At 43.7% G+C, this 20,641-nt stretch overlaps 1 protein-coding gene across 1 annotated transcript in view; it reads left to right on the top strand.

Moving 5' to 3' along the window:
• LOC124555995 (agrin-like) overlaps positions 1-20,641 on the top strand; it is a 149,904-nt gene that overhangs the window by 52,086 nt on the left and 77,177 nt on the right. The window lies entirely within an intron of this gene.

Raw genomic sequence — 20,641 nt, 5'->3', positions numbered from 1 at the left:
TGTGTCTGGCTGACATTAAATGACTTGTGTCCATTAGTACGCATTTTGGTGTGTTGAGTAACATTACGTGTACAAAAGAAAATCAAAGGCACGCTAGAGTCGACATTGTTGTATCACATGCTTTCCATCAGATCCTTCATTAGGTCTCTTAGAGTTGCTTAAGGCTGTCAACTGACTGCGCAAGGTGATTCCGTTCGCGCTCTCCAACACTATTACGCAGAGCTATATGCGGTGGATTATAATCTGATATCCTTTCCCGATTGTGTTCATGGAGCCCTAAGTGAGAATATCACAGCCGCTGCGAACATTAAATGGCCTTCTATGATGCGACCCTCACGGTGGTTCTTCTCTGCTGTAACGAAGAGTTTCCGTTGCTATGGCTGATGCACAGTTGAATGAGGGCAAAAGTAAATTTTTTACACTTCAGGGCTTTGATGATGTTGCTGTTCCATGTGCTTCTGCTGCAGACCGGCATACGTCACTGGGGGTCATCGTCAATCGTTGTCCACTTAAAATGACGACACTTAAATGGAAGACTGTAACCGACAAATACTGTTTCGATCGGATAGGGGTTGGTGACACAGAAAAAAATATAGTAAGTGGGCTCTTATATATACCACCCAGCGTCGATTTACCTGCTGTGATCATTTAGCAAACTGGTATTGGTTCCAGAAACAGCTGACTTTCCTTACCAGCCCTATTGACATCGTTCTGACATTGTTCTGTACCCCGCAACTCTGTTTCGAGACGTTGGTCGATGTGTTATGTTTATTTATTAAAAAGGGGATTGCTTCAATGGAAGAAAAACAGTGCTGTTTGTCACAAGGTGTGGAAGCGGGTTCATGGGTCTTCGTTCACATACTCCCTGACTTTTTAACCGCTTAAAAATAGCGATAAAGTATCTGGCTATGAACAGAAACGTTGTAGAATCGAATGCTGGAATTATAATTTTTTTCACTATGTCAAATAAAGAAATAAAGAAGTTACAGTGGCGAATAATAACCCAAAGATCAAAGACAAGATCGTGGACCAATTTCCCGTGCAAGGCAGAAGTCCTGAGCTCGAATCTCTGCCCGACATACAGTTTTACTCTCGCAGGAACTTTCACAGCACAGCAAATTCCGCTGCAGAGTGAAAAATTCATTCGGAACCATCCCCCAGTTTATGGCTAAGCGAAGTCTCCGCAATATCCCTGCTTCCAAGAGTGCTAAACTCGCAAGTTTCGTCGGACGTTTGGAAAATTGGACATGAGGGAGTGTCGGAGGTTAATGTGTGGGGATGGGTCGTAAGTCGTATTTGGGTATCTCACTCAGTTGGTGGAGCAATTGTCCGCGAAGCGGAAAGGTCTCGATTTTGAGTCTCGGTCCGGCGTAGAGTTTTAATCTGGCATGGAGTTTCAGACGACGTTGTTTAATAAGGTCTCGATATCGGTCGGACAATATTTTCATTTAAAGGTCGCTGAAAATATTTTCTTCTGAAATAAGATGTCGTTCATTTTGAAAACAACACCAGCCGAATAACTTAACTGGAAAACTGCTGATTCTGGCGGTAATGATCTACAAAACAATTCAGAATTGTAAAATTATCTCCAACAACATTAAAAACACTTAATGGAGAGTATTAGTACCCTGACTGCTAAAATCTCTTGACAGCGACTTGGTATGCTGTAATAAAATACACTCCTGGAAATGGAAAAAAGAACACATTGACACCGGTGTGTCAGACCCACCATACTTGCTCCGGACACTGCGAGAGGGCTGTACAAGCAATGATCACACGCACGGCACAGCGGACACACCAGGAACCGCGGTGTTGGCCGTCGAATGGCGCTAGCTGCGCAGCATTTGTGCACCGCCGCCGTCAGTGTCAGCCCTTGCCGTGGCATACGGAGCTCCATCGCAGTCTTTAACACTGGTAGCATGCCGCGACAGCGTGGACGTGAACCGTATGTGCAGTTGACGGACTTTGAGCGAGGGCGTATAGTGGGCATGCGGGAGGCCGGGTGGACGTACCGCCGAATTGCTCAACATGTGGGGCGTGAGGTCTCCACAGTACATCGATGTTGTCGCCAGTGGTCGGCGGAAAGTGCACGTCCCCGTCGACCTGGGACCGGACCGCAGCGACGCACGGATGCACGCCAAGACCGTAGGATCCTACGCAGTGCCGTAGGGGACCGCACCGCCACTTCCCAGCAAATTAGGGACACTGTTGCTCCTGGGGTATCGGCGAGGACCATTCGCAACCGTCTCCATGAAGCTGGGCTACGGTCCCGCACACCGTTAGGCCGTCTTCCGCTCACGCCCCAACATCGTGCAGCCCGCCTCCAGTGGTGTCGCGACAGGCGTGAATGGAGGGACGAGTGGAGACGTGTCGTCTTCAGCGATGAGAGTCGCTTCTGCCTTGGTGCCAATGATGGTCGTATGCGTGTTTGGCGCCGTGCAGGTGAGCGCCACAATCAGGACTGCATACGACCGAGGCACACAGGGCCAACACCCGGCATCATGGTGTGGGGAGCGATCTCCTACACTGGCCGTACACCACTGGTGATCGTCGAGGGGACACTGAATAGTGCACGGTACATCCAAACCGTCATCGAACCCATCGTTCTACCATTCCTAGACCGGCAAGGGAACTTGCTGTTCCAACAGGACAATGCACGTCCGCATGTATTCCGTGCCACCCAACGTGCTCTAGAAGGTGTAAGTCAACTACCCTGGCCAGCAAGATCTCCGGATCTGTCCCCCATTGAGCATGTTTGGGACTGGATGAAGCGTCGTCTCACGCGGTCTGCACGTCCAGCACGAACGCTGGTCCAACTGAGGCGCCAGGTGGAAATGGCATGGCAAGCCGTTCCACAGTACTACATCCAGCATCTCTACGATCGTCTCCATGGGAGAATAGCAGCCTGCATTGCTGCGAAAGGTGGATATACACTGTACTAGTGCCGACATTGTGCATTATCTGTTGCCTGTGTCTATGTGCCTGTGGTTCTGTCATTGTGATCAAGTGATGTATCTGACCCCAGGAATGTGTCAATAAAGTTTCCCCTTCCTGGGACAATGAATTCACGGTGTTCTTATTTCATTTTCCAGGAGTGTAGATATGGAAGATTCATGGCCCCACGTTGGGTGTCAGAGATGTTGTGAATTCCCTTTAATAAAGCAGGGAAAAACTTAGAACTATGCATAAATTATAAATTTAAGGCTCTTAGGACCCATTTTATTAGGCACGTACCGAGTGATATTAGTCACTGTAACTCTCCCTGCGAAGTCGGCGAGCAGGAGCATCTGGGCGGCTGGCGTGATGTCGTCGCGACGTGTCAGTTCCATGCGAGAGACCATGTGCTGTCACGTGGCTCTTGATTGACACCTGCACGCTGTAACTCTGAATATCGATAGTGAAACAGATGAGAAAATATTGCAAACCAGTCAGTTGTGCATTGCATGCTAAAACAGCGCTCGAGTTTCTGGACAGAAATGAGTCGTAGGAAACACACTTTCTGATGACTGACTGACTTTAGTCAAAATACTGTGCCGGAAATAAATAACAATCTGTTGCGGTAACGAAACATCATCTAGTGAACCTATTATGTTAAGTACTCCCCTATTATCGCAGTGACCTAAGTGTATAACATATACATAAATGAACACTGAACAGAAAGCACCATGGGTTCGCAGTAAATTCTACTGCAACACTGAAATGGATATCCTGAAGTCATAGTACCTGACGAAACTATATGAACTTAGTAATTGAGTCATACTATCGCCAAAAAAGTTTCTTGGGCAACATTTTTAGTACCCTGCATAGACATTTTAGCTACGACGCTGCTCTGAAACCATGTTTACAGGCAATCTAAGAAATGATGCATATCATCTTCGAAGATAGTCTCCCACATCCTTCATAGGTTCTGTCATAATTCTTAAAGAACTATTTCTGGTAATGTAGACTAAAAAAGGGCTATCTCATCGTTTCCATCGGATGCTCCAACACGTAAAGCTCTTTTGAACCTCCGCGTCAGACGAGATAATGAACATTATTAGGTCCACAGTGGGACCAACATGTTAATACATAATAATCAACCACTTAAAATGTGCATGCGTTATACCACATGTATGGAGATGGTATCCGTTCTTTCGGACATGTGAAATAACAGACACCATCTCCATATATAGTTCAGGCTACCCGACCATGACCTCCTTCTTCAGTGCGGATGCACACGCGTTGCCCAAGTCTTACGGGACTCGGTCAGATTGACTGCAGCGAGTAATGAGTGTAGTGGGCAGGGTCACTACCAATGTAGTGTGTGGACATTAAGTTGGGAATGTGGGTCTCCGAGGAACGTGCAAGGGATAAACTCCTGCAGTCGCATTATCCTCTGTGCCCTCGGTGTCTCAGATGGATAGAGCGTCGGCACACATATTCAACTGTCCCCGTTGATGTATATCAACGCCTGTCGACAACGTAGGGTCTTGATTTAATTATCATTTCTTATACGACATGGTCTGTCTGAAATTGGAAAGAGCATGTATTTAAAGAACTGAGTTATGATATGTGTACATTTAGTTTGTGTACATGCTTCACACAAAGCTCAAGAAACTAATGTTTCCCTTGCAGATAGTTAACGTGGTTAGTAATTGTATTATGATGAAGTGTACTCTTCTCATTCTTCTATAACCTACGCCAATGACTCTTGAAGTCGGATCACCTCAGTTATCATTTTGTGTTCATGGATATTGATAGTAAACATGCTAAGAAAGTATTTCTTCGGATTCATCCAAGAGAAATAATTTGATGCATCAGTTTATATCTATTTCTTGTCATTCCAAAAATCAGATACTGGGAAAGTATTTTTGTGATTTCAGACGCATGCTTGAATCACAGGTGTCCTGCATACTCTGTATGCTTCACCGACCTTCATGGGATGCCACACTGCCGCTGTTCTAACATCTGTGCTGAGGTGAGTATCACTGGTTTGTGCGTTGTATATGTGACAATATATTGTTAGTAGCGTGCATTCTCTGAAGTATCGAAATACTAAGCACAGGGGGTTACACTGTTTCTTTTGTACTTTACGCCGTCCAGACTGGACGGTATAAAAATGATGTCTTTACGTAGCTGGTAAAGTCGGTAGGGATTTGTCTACTCTAGAGTCACACGATTTTCAGGATTCAGCGATTTTTTGGTAGCAGAAACAGCGTTCATCACCTATAGGGTTCGTGGGCTTCATTCAGAAGTAACGGAATATTCCGTCTCGGTTGTATAGACGAGAAAAGCGTCTCTGATAAAGCTTGTTTTGAGGTTATAACAACAATGCTGCCATTGTTCTTAGCGGGGAATGTCTTGGCTTAAAAATATTCAGACTCAAAATTAGTTCCAATCCACAGGTTTCAGTACGATGAAACGGGATAAAACACTCATAATATTCAGCCGAGTAATCGTGTAGTCGCTCTAAAAGGACAATGCTTAATGAGAACGTGATACACATTGTTTCAGCACAGCAACGTTGAATACACGAGACTAGTATATATTGTTAATAATGGTGACTATTTACTAATTTTCCTCATTAGAAGATATAGGGAATCAGAACTGCAACAGATTAAAAAATGAAGATATTGACAAAAATGTTGATATTTTCAAAAATGAAACAAGATTATCATTGAAAAGAATAAGGCGAGTGGGTATTGCATACTGTCTAAGGTTGACATAACACCAAGTCTCACCAACCACCTTAGTTTCTACACCAGTATAAAAGTAATATTATTCACCTTAGTTTCCTGAGAAACACACGTTAAATTTAAAAAATCTCTAGATGAGACAGATCACATTAATTGATTTAAGGGTGGCGTACATCTTAAGTGTAAACTTCCATGCACTCCAGTACACGAAGTTTGCAGCCAAGAAGGCTTAGTCTTAGCGTTCCCGTCCCGATAACATCGTGAGAGACAAGAGTTAAGTTTAGGAAAGTAGAGGAAATGAAATCAGCTATCCGTATGTCAAGGGAGCCATAATACCATTTGCCCCAAGCGATGTTGGGGATAATAGACTAAATGTTCACATGGTAAAAAACAAGTCTCCTTAATGTGGGTGCTGTCGGTCATTCATTGTAGTGTATCGCTTGGTCATCATGAGGTAGATCAACCCCTTCCTATGCTGGCCAGTGGGCAATAGTAACTGCGAGCGTCTATCAGCTCTGCTGTATATAGGTGCGGATAGTATACACCATCTGCCAGGTAATCATTCTGCACATGCTCTGGGCATCCCCGAGCCACTTGGCTGCCCCAGAACCCAGGAGATCGGCCATTGCAGTATGTAAGTGCGGTCGCGCATACGGCCCAACCTGGCTGCGTGAATGCCCACGCCTCAGCTTTTTGCCCACTCCCCACTGGAGATCCGGAATGAGCTCTATACACTAGCTTTAAACTCACCAGTGGGTCTGTGAATTCATTTCCGAGATCAGAGATTCGATTTGCTTGTCTGCGCGTTGCCCATGTAAGTTTTACTCGTCACTTGAGTCTGTTGTCGGGTACAATTGACTATACCAGCACAGAGAGTCGAGTACGGGATTTCACACGGAGTATAACCAAGATTTCGCGACACTGCCGCTGTATACGTAACCGCATGACACGATTGTTGCAACCAATAAAATGATTGATCAGTTATCAGTGAATATACCTCCTAGTTTCACGTCGGACCTCCTTTTGACGGTCTAGTACAGCAGCTCGACGTGGCATGGACTCCACAAGTCGTTGGAAGTCTCCTGGAGAAATCTTGCTGCCTCTGAAGTTGTCCATGACTGCATAAGCGTAGTCGGTAGCGAGTTTTCTGCACAGACTGATCTCTCGACTGTTCCCCATAAATGTTCGATGGGATTCACGTCGGGCGACCTGGGTGGCAAAATAATTCGCTTGAATTGTCCAGACTGTGTTTCAAACCAGTAGCGAGCAAGTGTGTCTCGCTGACATGACATTGTTATTTGGAAACATGAAATACACCAACGGGTTCAAATGCTCTCCGAACATAATGGTTTCCAGGCAATTATCGGTTCGCCGGCCGCGGTGGCCGTGCGGTTCTGGCGCTGCAGTCCGGAACCACGGGACTGCTACGGTCGCAGGTTCGAATCCTGCCTCGGGCATGGGTGTGTGTTAGGTTTAAGTAGTTCTAAGTTCTGGGGGACTGATGACCACAGCAGTTGAGTCCCATAGTGCTCAGAGCCATTTGAACCGTTTTTTGTTAGTCCACGTTGTGCTGCGTTAATCATGTCGGAAAAATTTTCACATGAACCACAGAAAATAATTACAGGCCCGGCCATACCCTGTGTACGCGGTATTGTCGCCATCCGTGTATGTGTATATCGCTATCCAACGACTTTTGTCACCTCGGGATCTCTCTCTCTCTCCCTTTACATGTGTGTGTGTGTGTGTGTGTGTGTGTGTGTGTGTGTGTTTGTATTAATATGTACTGTGTAAGCGTATGTATGTATGTAGATGTGTAAAACTGTTTCGAAGGCTGCTGAAAGTATATTTTAATCCTCGCTGTTACCCGAAACTGCGGTCGACTATCAGTAGCTTTGATATGATGCCTAATGTTGAGTAAGTATGCTAGTAACTTTTAAATACCTGGGTGTATAGTGGTATAGATATTAATGTGTGCATGAATGAATGTTTATAGTGTTGGTATACAGGTACATAATGAATGAATTCTCTGTACATTCAGAATCGTTTCTTTTTTTCTCACCTTGGATATTATTGCACCACGCTCTGCTTCATTGATGGTGATTGTCTAAAGGAAGCAAAGAACCAATTATATGATGAATTTAACCTTGAATCATAAAAGTAGGCGAAAAATTTGGCATTTTGACATCTGCAGCCACACCAACTGAAGTCATCTGAAAGAACGCGTTATATTTTCTAATTATACTTAAACGAAATCGCTCGAATTCACTACATTCGTGCAGAAGTAGTAATTTTAGGGTTTCCTTTGGCTTACCTTGCTCTGTAAGTAAGATTTTCCACCAGATCAACACTTACCAACCGTTCCTTCATCCTCTTTCAACTTATTTCCGCATTAAAATGCCTACAGTTTTGATCCATATCCCCTAAGATACCAGATCGATGATTAACCTAGCCAATGTATCACAATGAAATGAAGCCTCACTAAGACCGTCCAACCTTCTGGATGTAGAGGCACGACGTCTCTCCGATTGTCATACAGCCTTTAAATAGTGCCGTCATTGTGAGTTGTCAAGCGTTTTGGAAGCTAAAAGAGACGTGGGACACTCAGCGTCAAAAATGCAACGGGCTTGTGACTCTAACGGCCCTATAACGTACTGCATCTGAGGTACGACGGATCTGAGATTGCTCAGAGGTCTGTTGCGTTCAAGTAGCTATCACAGGCCGAGGTCTATGATCTGTGCGCTAAATCACACTTGAGTTTTCAAGGCATATCACAAATGCCTTACATACTGTTCTCGGGCTCACCTTAGAATTTTGTTGTTGTATCCCCAAAATACTCTCTAGCTATACGACGAAATGTAGCAATTAAATATGATAAACCGCGTGGAAAATAATAGTAGATACTCACTGTCACGGAATAATTTATAAACACTGAGTCGCCGACCACAGAGGGAGAGTCATCTGCATTCTACCCACGTAGAACATATTTAAAAAGTTAATAATATTAAAAAAGGAATACATCTTTCTAAAGAAGCTTATGATCTTCCTCAAGGTTCAAGCTATTCCCATATCAGATTTGATCGGAGCCGGTTCAGTGGTAGAGTCATGAAAGCATAATAGCCAAATTACTTTCGCATTTAATAACATAGGTATTATAGTTCAATTCTTTTATCATGGCGGCTAGCGCATGCCCGCCCAGTCGCGGGAGACTGCTGCGTTGCCAGTTGCACACGACGCACGCGCAAATAGAAGCAGCGCTATAGTATAGCTAGTTGGCAAGCTTACGTTTAGGGGGGAGCGCGCAGTTCATGAAGTAAAGCCACCACGGCCGCATTAACCCTTTCGCTGGTACAAAGACGTGCTCCCTGCATTCCGCGCTGTGCGCGATTTTGTCACTGCACTGGTCACCTGTGCAGACACATGGTGTTCCCACTGCTTTGGCACACTTATCATTCGATTTCACAAAAACTATTTGGCCCAAAAATTAGATTTTTACATGTCTTCTTGACTGATACCTTCCCCCCATAAATGACCTAATTTTGTTTCGATGTTCAACGCAGTTATTATGCAGCATTAAATGTAGTAAACCATTGCACGAAATTTTGAAGAGTTTGCAGAGGTAGAAGTCCATAGCGTATATTTCCGTATGGTCGACTTTAGTTGCCACAGTGTTGAGAATGAAATGTGGTCAACATACCTAAATTTCATATAAAATTTACTGTATAACAATATCTCATTTAGGCACCACATAGGTGTCGTATGTAATATTGAGAAATATTCCGTCTTTCGCGACTGTAACAAAAGTTTTATTTACACCGGACACGTTTGGCTTTATTTTAAAGCACTTCAATGAATCAAAAGGAAGTAGACAAAATACATTAAACAAAACTGTGGACTTACAAAAACATTAGGACTTCAATATACCGTCTATCAGTGAAGTGCTCTCAGCTATGTCAAATATAATTTTTGTGTGTGGCACACACAAACATTATTTACTTGCTAAAACACTGATCAGCCAACACAAACGTTGAATATTGTGTTACCGCAGCACAAAACTACGAAAGGTGACTTGGCAAAGGAGGAGACAAAATACTGTCCACTGAAGATGCTTCAAAAGGAGAAACGCGTCTGGTCTAAATAAGTCGCTTATTACAGTTGCAGAAGAGGAATATATTTCAGTACCATTGGTAAAACTGGGACTGTGGAACAAAAACAAGGAAGAGAACATGAGTACCATTGTGTATGTGTCATATCTTTCATTGATTGAAGTGCTTTAAAATAAAGCCAAACGCGTCCGGTGTAAATAAAACTTTTGTTACAGTCGTGAAAGACGGAATATTTCTCAATATTACATACGACACCTATGTGGTACTTAAATGAGATATTGTTATACAGTAAATTTTATATCAAATTTAGATATCTTGTCCACATTTCATTCTCAACATGGTGGCAACTAAAATCGACCATACGGAAAGTGTACGCTATGGACTTCTACCTCTGCAAACTCTTCAAAATTTCGTGCAATGGTTTACTACATTTAATGCTGCATAATAACTGCGTTGAACATCGAAACAAAATTAAGTCATTTATGGGGGGAAGGTATCAGTCAAGAAGACGCGTAAAAATAGAATTTTTGGGCCAAATAGTTTTTTGTGAAATCGAATGATAAGTGTGTCAAAGCAGTGGGAACACCATGTGTCTGCACAGGCGAGCAGTGCAGTTATGACAAAATCGCGCACAGTGCGGAATGCGGGGAGCACGTCTTTGCAGCAGCGAAAGGGTTAATGAAGAGACAAAGCACTAGAAATATCAAAAAATTGCATTCAAACGAATATAATTCATGAAGTAAGGCACTTCGATATTGTTTTTAAATAATTAAAATATAAAGCACTGCAGAAGGTTTGAACTCATAACTTTTTTGCGTAGAAGCCAAATGCCCTAACCATTACGCTAACGCAGATCGCATGCATACAATACGCAGTGAGGACTCTAACAAGTCACGCAAAATACTGACAAACACTTTTGGTATGACTATGAATTACTCACGCTTCGTCGAAGTACAATAGGAAATAAACAATTACCGCTCTTCTTTAGTGCGGAAAAGCGGTTCGTGAGATTGATACAAACACCTTTCCTTGCTATCGCCTGAATTAGGAGTCTTATTTCTTGTTTGGTTTAATTAATTAATAGAATATGAAGCAGTTGGTATAAAGAACGCTTTTTCCAAACATTCTATAAAAGAAAGTCTGCTATCAAGACATTGCTTTTGTTCTATTACTTTATTTATGACTGAACGTTTCTAAAACTGAAGACATTCGTCCATGCTATGCACTGCAGTCGAGATCTGGCAACGTCGTTCTCTGTTCATTGGCTGACTGTGTTTTGTGACGTCAGATGCGCAGAACGAACCTACCGCCAACATAAATGACGCGCACTAGTATGGGAATAAGGATTATACATGTTGAAAACTTTTTAAGCATTGAATGGAATATGTTGTATCATATTATGTAGAACATGTCAACCAATAAAAGCGTTTTCATAAATGTGATAAGAATCAAACGTGAAATAGAATTTAACTTTGTCAAAGAATATGTATGTTTCCATAAATCGCATATTATTCAGCAAATGGACAAATAACATTTACTAAACACTTGGTAAAGCAGACATTGCTCTTCCTCAGGATGCAATTTATCTCATACCAAATTTTATATAAATCACTTCAGTGGCTTAGTGGTGAAAACGTATGAAACAGAGTTACTTTCGCATTTATAATACAAAGATTAGCCTCGGGCATCGAAAGCGAGACCCTATGGTGGAAAGTCAGCAACACTACAACCTGTTGGTTGACATCCATAGGCATTTTAGAAACTAAAACAGACACGTGACGCTCACCAGCTAAAATTCAACGGCCCTGTGGCGGCTATTAGTCTCGACGTATGGATTAAACACATGTATAAGCTATATATGACGGTAGTATCTGTTCCCGAAAGAACAGTTACCGTTGATGACCATGCAGCTTTGCTAGAAATGAAATGATAATTTAATGGACACCCCAGCTGCAAAAAGGCGTTGTACTTCATTGGGGACATGCTGAAAATGTGTGCCCCGACCGAGACTTGAACCCGGGATCTCCTGCTTCGAGTCCCGGTCGGGGCACACATTTTCAACATGTCCCCAATGAAGTACATCAACGCCTGTTTGCAGCTAGGGTGTCCATTTAATTATCACTTCATTTCTAGCAAAGCTGCATGGTCATCAACGGTAACTGTTATTTCGGTAACAGATACTACCGTCATACAAAGTTAAAATATGGCTTCCCGGCCATTGACCCTCTTGTGCAAACGCACGCGCTATGCCCGAACTCATACGGGACTTGGTTGATTAATCTGCACGAGTAATGAGTATGATGGGCAAACATCTATTAGGCGCACTACGAATGTAGTGGTATGAACATGTTGGGAATGTGGGTCTCACGGGGAGCGTGCAACGGATAAGTCCCTGCAGGCGCACTATCATCTGTGTTCTCGGTGGCTAAGATGGATAGAGCGTATGCAATGTAAGCAGGACATCACGGGTTCGAGTCCCGGTCGGGATACACATTTTCAACATGTCCCCAATGAAGTACATCAACGCCTGTTTGAAGCTAGGGTGTCCATTTAATTATCATTTCACATGTATAAGCGTTGTATTCATTACATTTAATCGTGTTATGACGAACGTATGAAACAATAAAAACATTTTTGCATATATGAAAAAGTTAGAAAGTCAAAGAGTAAATGGCTATTTCAAAGAGAAATCATTCTGCAGTATTCCGCGTTAAATTCTTCAATCAATAATTACGTTGTACAACATACTTTATAATGTTGCCTGTGTTCTTCCTCAGCATTAAAGCTCTCTCCATACCAAATTCCCTCAAGATCGGTTGAGTGATTTAATCGTGAAAGCATCAGAGGCAAGATTGCTTTCGCATGTATACTATTCGTATGACGCTATTCAGAGAATGCCTAACAGTTACTCTGACATAAACAAACTTTATTAATGTTACAGGGTTTGTGAGGACAGTACCAGAAAACGCAGAAGCGCCAAAGAAACTGGTATAGGCATACGTATTCAAATACAGATATGTAAACAGGCTGAATACGGCGCTGCAGTCGGCATAGCCTATATAAGACTACAAATGTCTGCTGCAGTTCTTAGATCGGTTACAGCTGCTGCAATGGCAGGTTATCAGCATTTAAGTGCGTTTGAACGTGGTGTTACGGTCGGTGCACGAGCGATGGGACACAGCATCTCCTAGGTAGCGTTAAAGTGGGGATTTTCTCTTACAACCATTTCACGAGTGTACCGTGAATATCAGGAATCCGGCAAAACATCAAATATCTGACATCGCTGCGGCCAGAAAAAGATCCCGCAAGAACGGGACCAACGACCCCTGAAGAGAATCGTTCAACGTGACAGAAGTGCAACCCTTCCACAGACTGTTGCAGATTTCAGTGCTGGGCCATCAACAAGTGTCAGCGTGCGAACTATTCAACCAAACATCATCGATGTGGGCATTCGAAGCCGAAGGCCCACTCGTGTACGCTTGATGACTGCACGACACAAAGCTTTACGCCTATCCTGAGCCCGTCAACACCGACATTGGACTGTTGATGACTGGATAAATGTTGCCTGCTCTGACGAGTCTCGTTTCAAATTGTATCGAGTTGTGGATGTGTACCGGTGTGTTGACAACCTCATGAATTCATGGACCCTGTATGTCAGCATTGGAATATTCAAGCCGGTGGATGCCCTGTAATGGTGTGGGGAGTGTGTGGTTCGAGTGATACGAGACCCCTGATACGTCTGGATAAGACTCTGACTGGTGATACGTACGTAAGCATCCTGTCTGATTACCTGCATACGCTCATGTCCATTGTGCATTCTGATGGACTTACGAAATTCCACTAGGACAATGCGACACCCCAACACGTCCAGAATTGCTGCAGAGTGGCTCCAGAAATACTCTTCAGAGTTTAAACACTGACGCTGGTCACCACACTCTCCTGACATTAACATTATATAGCATATCTGGGATGCCTTGCACTGTGCTGTGCAGAAGAGATCTTCACCCCCTCCATGCAGGATTCATGGTGTCAGTTCCCTCCAGCACTCTTTCAGACATTAGTCGAGTCTATGCCACGTCGTGTTGGGATGCTTCTGCGTGCTCGTGGGGGTCCTACACGATTTTAGGCAAGTGTAACAGTTTATTTGGCTTTTCAGTGTAGGAAATGAAGGTGAACTGTATTTTATGAATGGTGGTTAATTATTAAAGATAATTTACAGCTATAGCGCTGCTTTTAGTCAGAGCAGTCATGAAGTCGTTGGTGAGGTCACGGTCACTAGGGCAGTAGAAATGGGGCGATGCAAAGTGGCCGCCCCGGCTGGTGGACGCACTCGTGCACGTCTGAGGAACAGCCGAATCAGCTTCCAGCAGCTCAGCAGGGACAGAATTAGTGTTCCAGAGATATCGCCTCTTCACTAGAGGAAAGCCGTGGACGCCAGTGTCCACTCATAGATGCATCTCTGGAGGCAGCAGCTAGCATGTCACCCCGGTACTGCAACAGTTTCACAGCATGGTAAACACCATCCGTTTAGTCTCCAGTGAACTGATAGTAGAAGACTCCAAGTCTCCACATCAGCGGAGAAGTGGATGGAAGCCCAGAACAGCTAGGTCCTGCATACCTGGTTTGTTGAAGTGTTAAAGATTCTAGTCATCTGGGAAATGGTAGTCAGTATATCACAGGAACTGCCTCGATGCTGGCACGCTGCAACTGGAAATGAGAACGGTTCGAGTGCATGATATTTGTGGCTGTCTATGGAAGGCAATGACATTATCCATCAGTGAGGAGCACCGAACGTGGCCTGGTTTTCTGGGCTCATCAGTAGACGCCCCTGCTCCACAGTGTCTCAACTGTGGCTTTCATCTCTTCTGCTTGGCACCTCTGCAACTTCGGCAGGCTCTTCAATATGATTTACATGTTGTTATGACACCTTGTAATTCTGTCAGAATGACTTTATGTTCCGTTCACCGTGAGATCACACTGCGAAATTGGCAAATCGGATACATCGCTCGAGAGATGTGTGGCAATATACGAAGTTGTGTGCCACGATACTGGCAGTATCGGCTCTCCTGCATTCCTGACGCAATAGCTTGTACACTGTGTTCGAGCTTGCCCTGGCCTGGCTTGACGATGGCTGAGAAAAAATTTAAAAAGGAGATTGCAGTTTGCCACTATCCATCGATGCCACTGAGTGAAGTCTGCGATATCACTCAGTGCAAAATGGCAAATCCGTCAATCTAACTAACACAAGTTACAGCTTATCGAAAACCTTATAAGCTGAACAAAATAAGCAGTTGTTCTTCGGAAGCGAGTTTGCACCTATGAAGCCCAAACAGAGAGTAGGTTCCGTACCGAAATTCTAAAACGAAATAGATCTTAGAATGACTAAGTAGAATGAAAACTACTGTGTTTACTATCCGGCTTCAGCATCACCAAATAGAATGAATGCTGAAAAGCTGTTACCGAATAGAATGAATGCTCAAAAGCTGAGAATGTCAAACAAGAAAGATCAAATTTTCGCTCTCCATGACTCACCATCTGCGCTCGGAGCAGTGCGCTCATTCCACCACACGACCAGTCACGAGGCAGCCGCAAGATGAAGCTCCCAATAAAAATAATTTACAATAATGTTTAAGCTCCACAGGTGTGCGCAACATAGTGGAGTCAACCAGCCTCGTCCCCATCTCAGGCAAAATGCAAAGCACAAAACCATCAGCGGCCGGAGTGGCCGCATGGTTTCAGGCGCCATGTCACGCACTGCGCGACCCGTCCCGCCGGAGGTTCGAGCCCTCCCTCTGCCATGGGTGTGTGTGTGTGTGTGTGTGTGTGTGTGTGTGTGTGTGTATTGTTCTTAGCATACGTTATTTTAAGTAGTGTGTAAGACTATTGACCGATGACCTTAGCAGTTTGGTCCGTTAGGAATTCACACACATTTGAACAGTTTTGAACAAAACCATCTCTCCATCTCCACATGAAAGTGCTGGACTTCCTCTCCCATTGTAATTCAGCCAAATACCGAGCACGTAAATCTAAGTGCTCATCTGATTTTACATTTTTGAACAAAACCATCTCTCCATCTCCACACGAAAGTGCTGGATTTCCTCTCACATTGGAATTCAGCCAAATACCGAGCACGTAAATCTAAGTGCTTATCTGATTTCATGATCCTAGAGAAGATTTATCGCCTCTGAAAGGTGTGCTCTCTTGGAGACGCGGCAACCAACATCCCTCTCGCTGCCTGCAGGCCCCGATGACTGCACATGCTCTGCTGCAGCTGCCTACTCGCTGCATTAGGTTATTCTTACCCAACATCGCACTTCGCGAACTGCCAGACCGCAAGTGATTTATGATTAATTCTCTCAAACAATACTACAAAATGACCCGAATGTTTACCAAAAACTAATGCCCAGAATTTTGCATCACTACTATAGTCCTATCGGCAATGTACGAGCAAAAAAATTAAATGAAAAGGACTGAAAATATGATTTGCGACGTAATGGCTTCTTACTCTTCCTGCACAATCTGTTTGGTTTTAGTTAGCAATCTGAAACGCTATTGGTCAATGAAATGCTCTAACTGAAAATGTATGTTCCTGATGTCGTACGGTAGGGACGTACATGTCTGCCTTACGCTCGGAAGCTAACATAGCGAAATAATGAGCTGTTTGTTGTGATCTTACATTCTAATAAATTAAGCATAGGTAAATTAAGCGGTCAATTAATAATATATGATTGCAATTCAATCGATAATCAAAAATGGTAAAACAGAGAATTATTGGAAAATCGATATAGGTGGAACCATTCGTGTAAGGTTACAAAAGCCTGATAATTTATTCAGAAATAGAGCTATGTTATTTAGGAATGGTGGTCCTCCAGAATATACTTATTTGGGGTTATAGAGTAATAAACATTAAATAGCAGCCGGAATTGTATAGAACGTAGTGTGAATGGTAGTAAAGTCCCCAATAATTTAAGTTTCTTTGCTAATTCGAAAGTTACAAGACTCACTTAATTCTGAATTTTACTAAGTACAAGAGTGCAACTTTGATTGTCTTACAAAACTTTCTTATCAGATCAGCAAATTGCCAAGTACTGTGTGCTTTTATGGGATGACATCAAAGTAAAACTTTGCTACTATCTCCTCTGATGTACATACAGAAGTGCACTCCTCGTTTCTCGCTTTCCCCCAACACGCTTTCTCTCTCACCCTTCTCCATGAGCCTACCGCTCCCCTCAATGAGGACTGGAGATACACCGACCAAATGAACGACTTTGTTACCATGTCATTAAATACACAAAATGGACCACCATTTTAATAGTAAAAATTCTGCAAAGAGACATATGTTTGAATTAAACACTAACTGACGTTTCCAATGATACACAACACATAGCAACGAGTCTGGCGCACACGTGCTTATACTAAAAGAATAAATGAAATAATAAAACCACCATACTGCTTCATTTAGTTGTGTGAATGTGGAGTACTCTTCTGATTCGATACGTTTACGTAATACAATACATAAAGCTACTATCTATGCAGGAAGTAAAACATTTATTGTGATTTTACTTTGTGCACAAATAGCAATGGTGGTATGCTACGACCTCATTGATCATGCTTTTCAACATAGTCTAATACTTATTACTTGAAATTTTTCTGGAAACTTAGTAGTTTTGCTGCAATTTCTAAATCCTATATTACTATTGATAAAACTGCTGTTGAGATTTTATTATATACATTGCATTGTGGTGATAATTTTTAATATGCTTTGATTTGCTCTAACGTTTTTAAAGTAATTACTGACCATAAATGTATTTAAGAATGTCCGTCTCTTGCAAGTTTTAAATTCTAGCCAGTTTCCAGAGTTACTACATCAAAATAGGCGAGCTGCTGGCACCTTTTCAGTGACTATTAGGGTAAAAACCACTGAGTACCGGCTTTCATCCTCCCATTGTCGCAAATCGCTCAACCTTGCCACAGGAATTCCCAGCCGCCATGCTGAGCTCAAAGCGCCTCGATCCGGACCAACACTTATATCTAACTCTCCAGTATTTTCGTCAGCCTGCGACTTATCAACCATACATGTTAAATTACACATTCTACAAGAAGTGTCTAGTAACCACAGTTTAGTCAACTATCAGCCGCCTTTAGTGAATTAGCAGTCTAGTTAAAAGTTGATTAACTCTCTACAGTAAATTGATTTCTTAGGATGGATAGAATGTGTGACTGCTGTGTACAACCGCAGGAGGACCAGGCCGCTGCTCGCGAACAACTGAACGTGTTGATGGCCGCGGTCAGCCGTCTACATGCTGCTGCCTCGGAGTGTAGCGGCAGTGGGGTGTCTGGTGCGTCGCGTGGTACACTCCAGGTGTTACTTGCTTCACCCACTGTCCCTGCTGTCGAGACACCTTCGCGGGTAGCGGGCGCGGTTGGGCCGCCCTCTCCCCAAGGGGAGTGGTGGGTTCAGCAGCGTTCGCGGTACACGGGGCGGAGGGTCAATGTGGAGGCTGGCCGTGTGGCTTCGCCCGCTCTGCCTGTGAGTGGACATGTGGCCGCTCCTTCAGCAAGGTCCGAGCAGGCACACAGTGGGAGGGGTTTATTAGTAATTGAGAGCTCCAACGCTAGGCAGGTGATGGAGCCCCTTAGGGAAATAGCGGAAAGGTCGGGGAAGAACGCCAGTGTTCACTCTGTCTGCTAACCGGGGAGTCTCATCCGAGATGTGGAGGAGGCCCTGCCGGCGGCGATAGAGAGCACTGGGTGCACCTGACTGCAAATTGTTGCTCATGTTGGCACCAATGACTCCAGCCATCTCGGTTCAGAGGTCATCCTCAGTTTGTACAGGCGGTTGGCGGAGTTGTTGAATGCGGAAAGCCTCGCTCGCTGGGTGGAATCGGAGCTAACTATTTGTAGTATCGTTCCCAGAACCGATCGCGGTCCTCTGGTTTGGAGCCGAGTAGAAGGCTTAAACCAGAGGCTCAGACGATTCTGCGGAGATCTGGGGTGCAAGTTTCTCGACCTCCACTATCGGGTGGAGAAATTTAGGGTCCCCCTGAATAGGTGAGGCGTGCACTACACGCAGGAAACAGCTACATGGGTAGCGGAGTACGTGTGGAGTGCACATGTGGGTTTTTTAGGTTAGAGAATTCCCTCCCTATGCCCGACAAGATGCCTCGTGAACGCGGCAAGGTAGGAGTAGGCAAAATGCAACAAGGAATAACAATATTAATGTGCTAATAGTAAACTGCAGGAGCGTCTACAGAAAGGTCCCAGAACTGCTCTCATTAATAAACGGTCACAATGCTCACACCGTACCAGGGACAGAAAGTTGGCTGAAACCAGACGTAAACAGTAATGAAATCCTAAACTCAGATTGGAATGTATACTGCAGAGACGGGCTGGACAGTGAAGGTGGAGGCGTGTTTATAGCGATAAGAAGTGTAATAGTATCGAAGGAAATTGACGGAGATCCGAAATGTGAAATAATTTGGGTGAAGGTCACGGTTAAAGCAGGCTCAGACATGGTAATTGGATGTCTCTATAGGCCCCCTGGCTCAACAGCTGTTGTGGCTGAGCACCTGAAGGTTAATTTGGAAAATATTTCGAGTAGATTTCCCCACCATGTTGTAGTTCCGGGTGGAGATTTTAATTTGCTGGATATAGACTGGGAGACTCAGAAGTTCATAACGGGTGGCAGGGACAGAGAATCCAGTGAAATTTTTTTAAGTGCGTTATCTGAAAACTATGTTGTGCAGTTAAACAGAGAACCGACTCGTGACGATAACATATTATACCTTTTGGTGACAAACAGACCCGAACTATTTGAAACAGTTAACGCAGAACAGGGAATCAGTGATCATAAAGCGGTTACTGCATCGATGATTTCAGCAGTAAATAGAAATATTAAAAAATGTAGGAAGATTTTTCTGTTTAGCAAAAGTGACAAAAAGCAGATTACAGAGTACCTGACGGCTCAACACAGAAGTTTTGTCTCAAGTGCCGATAATGTTGAGGATCAGTGGACAAAGTTCAAAACCATCGTACAATATGCGTTACATGAGTATGTGCGAAGCAAGATTGTAAGAGATGGGAAAGAGCCACCGTGGTACAACAACCGAGTTAGAAATCTGCTGCGGAAGAAAAGGGAACTTCACAGCAAACATAAACATAGCCAAAGCCTTGCAGCCAAATAAAAATTACGCGAAGCGAAATGTAGTGTGAGGAGGGCTATGCGAGAGGCGTTCAATGAATTCGGAAGCAACGTTCTATTTACTGACTTGGTAGAAAATCCTAAGAAATTTTGGTCTTATGTTAAAGCGGTAGGTGGATCAAAACAAAATGTCCAGACACTCTGTGATTAAAATGGTACTGAAACAGAGGATGACAGACTAAAGGCCGAAATACTAAATGTCTTTTTCCAAAGCTGTTTCACAGAGGAAGACTGCACTGTAGTTCCTTCTCTAGATTGTCGCACAGATGACAAAATGGTAGATACTGAAATAGACGACAGAGGGATAGAGAAACAATTAAAAACGCTCAAAAGAGGAAAGGCCCCTGGACCTGATGGGATACCAGTTCGATTTTACACAGGGTACGCGAAGGAACTTGTCCCCCTTCTTGCAGCGGTGTACCGTTGGTCTCTAGAAGAGTGTAGCGTTCCAAAGGATTGGAAAAGGGCATAGGTCATCCCCGATTTCAAGAAGGGACGTCGAACAGATGTGCAGAACTATAGACCTATATCTCTAACGTCGATAAGTTGTAGAATTTTGGGACACGTATTATGTTCGAGTATAATGACTTTTCTGGAGACTAGAAATCTACTCTGTAGGAATCAGCATGGGTTTCGAAAAAGACGGTCGTGTGAAATCCAGC

This window comes from Schistocerca americana, chromosome X (genome assembly GCF_021461395.2).
Source record: "Schistocerca americana isolate TAMUIC-IGC-003095 chromosome X, iqSchAmer2.1, whole genome shotgun sequence".
NCBI lineage: Eukaryota > Metazoa > Arthropoda > Insecta > Orthoptera > Acrididae > Schistocerca > Schistocerca americana.
The sequence above is the reverse complement of the archived record's forward strand: the minus strand, read 5'-3'. Positions and strand labels throughout refer to the sequence as shown.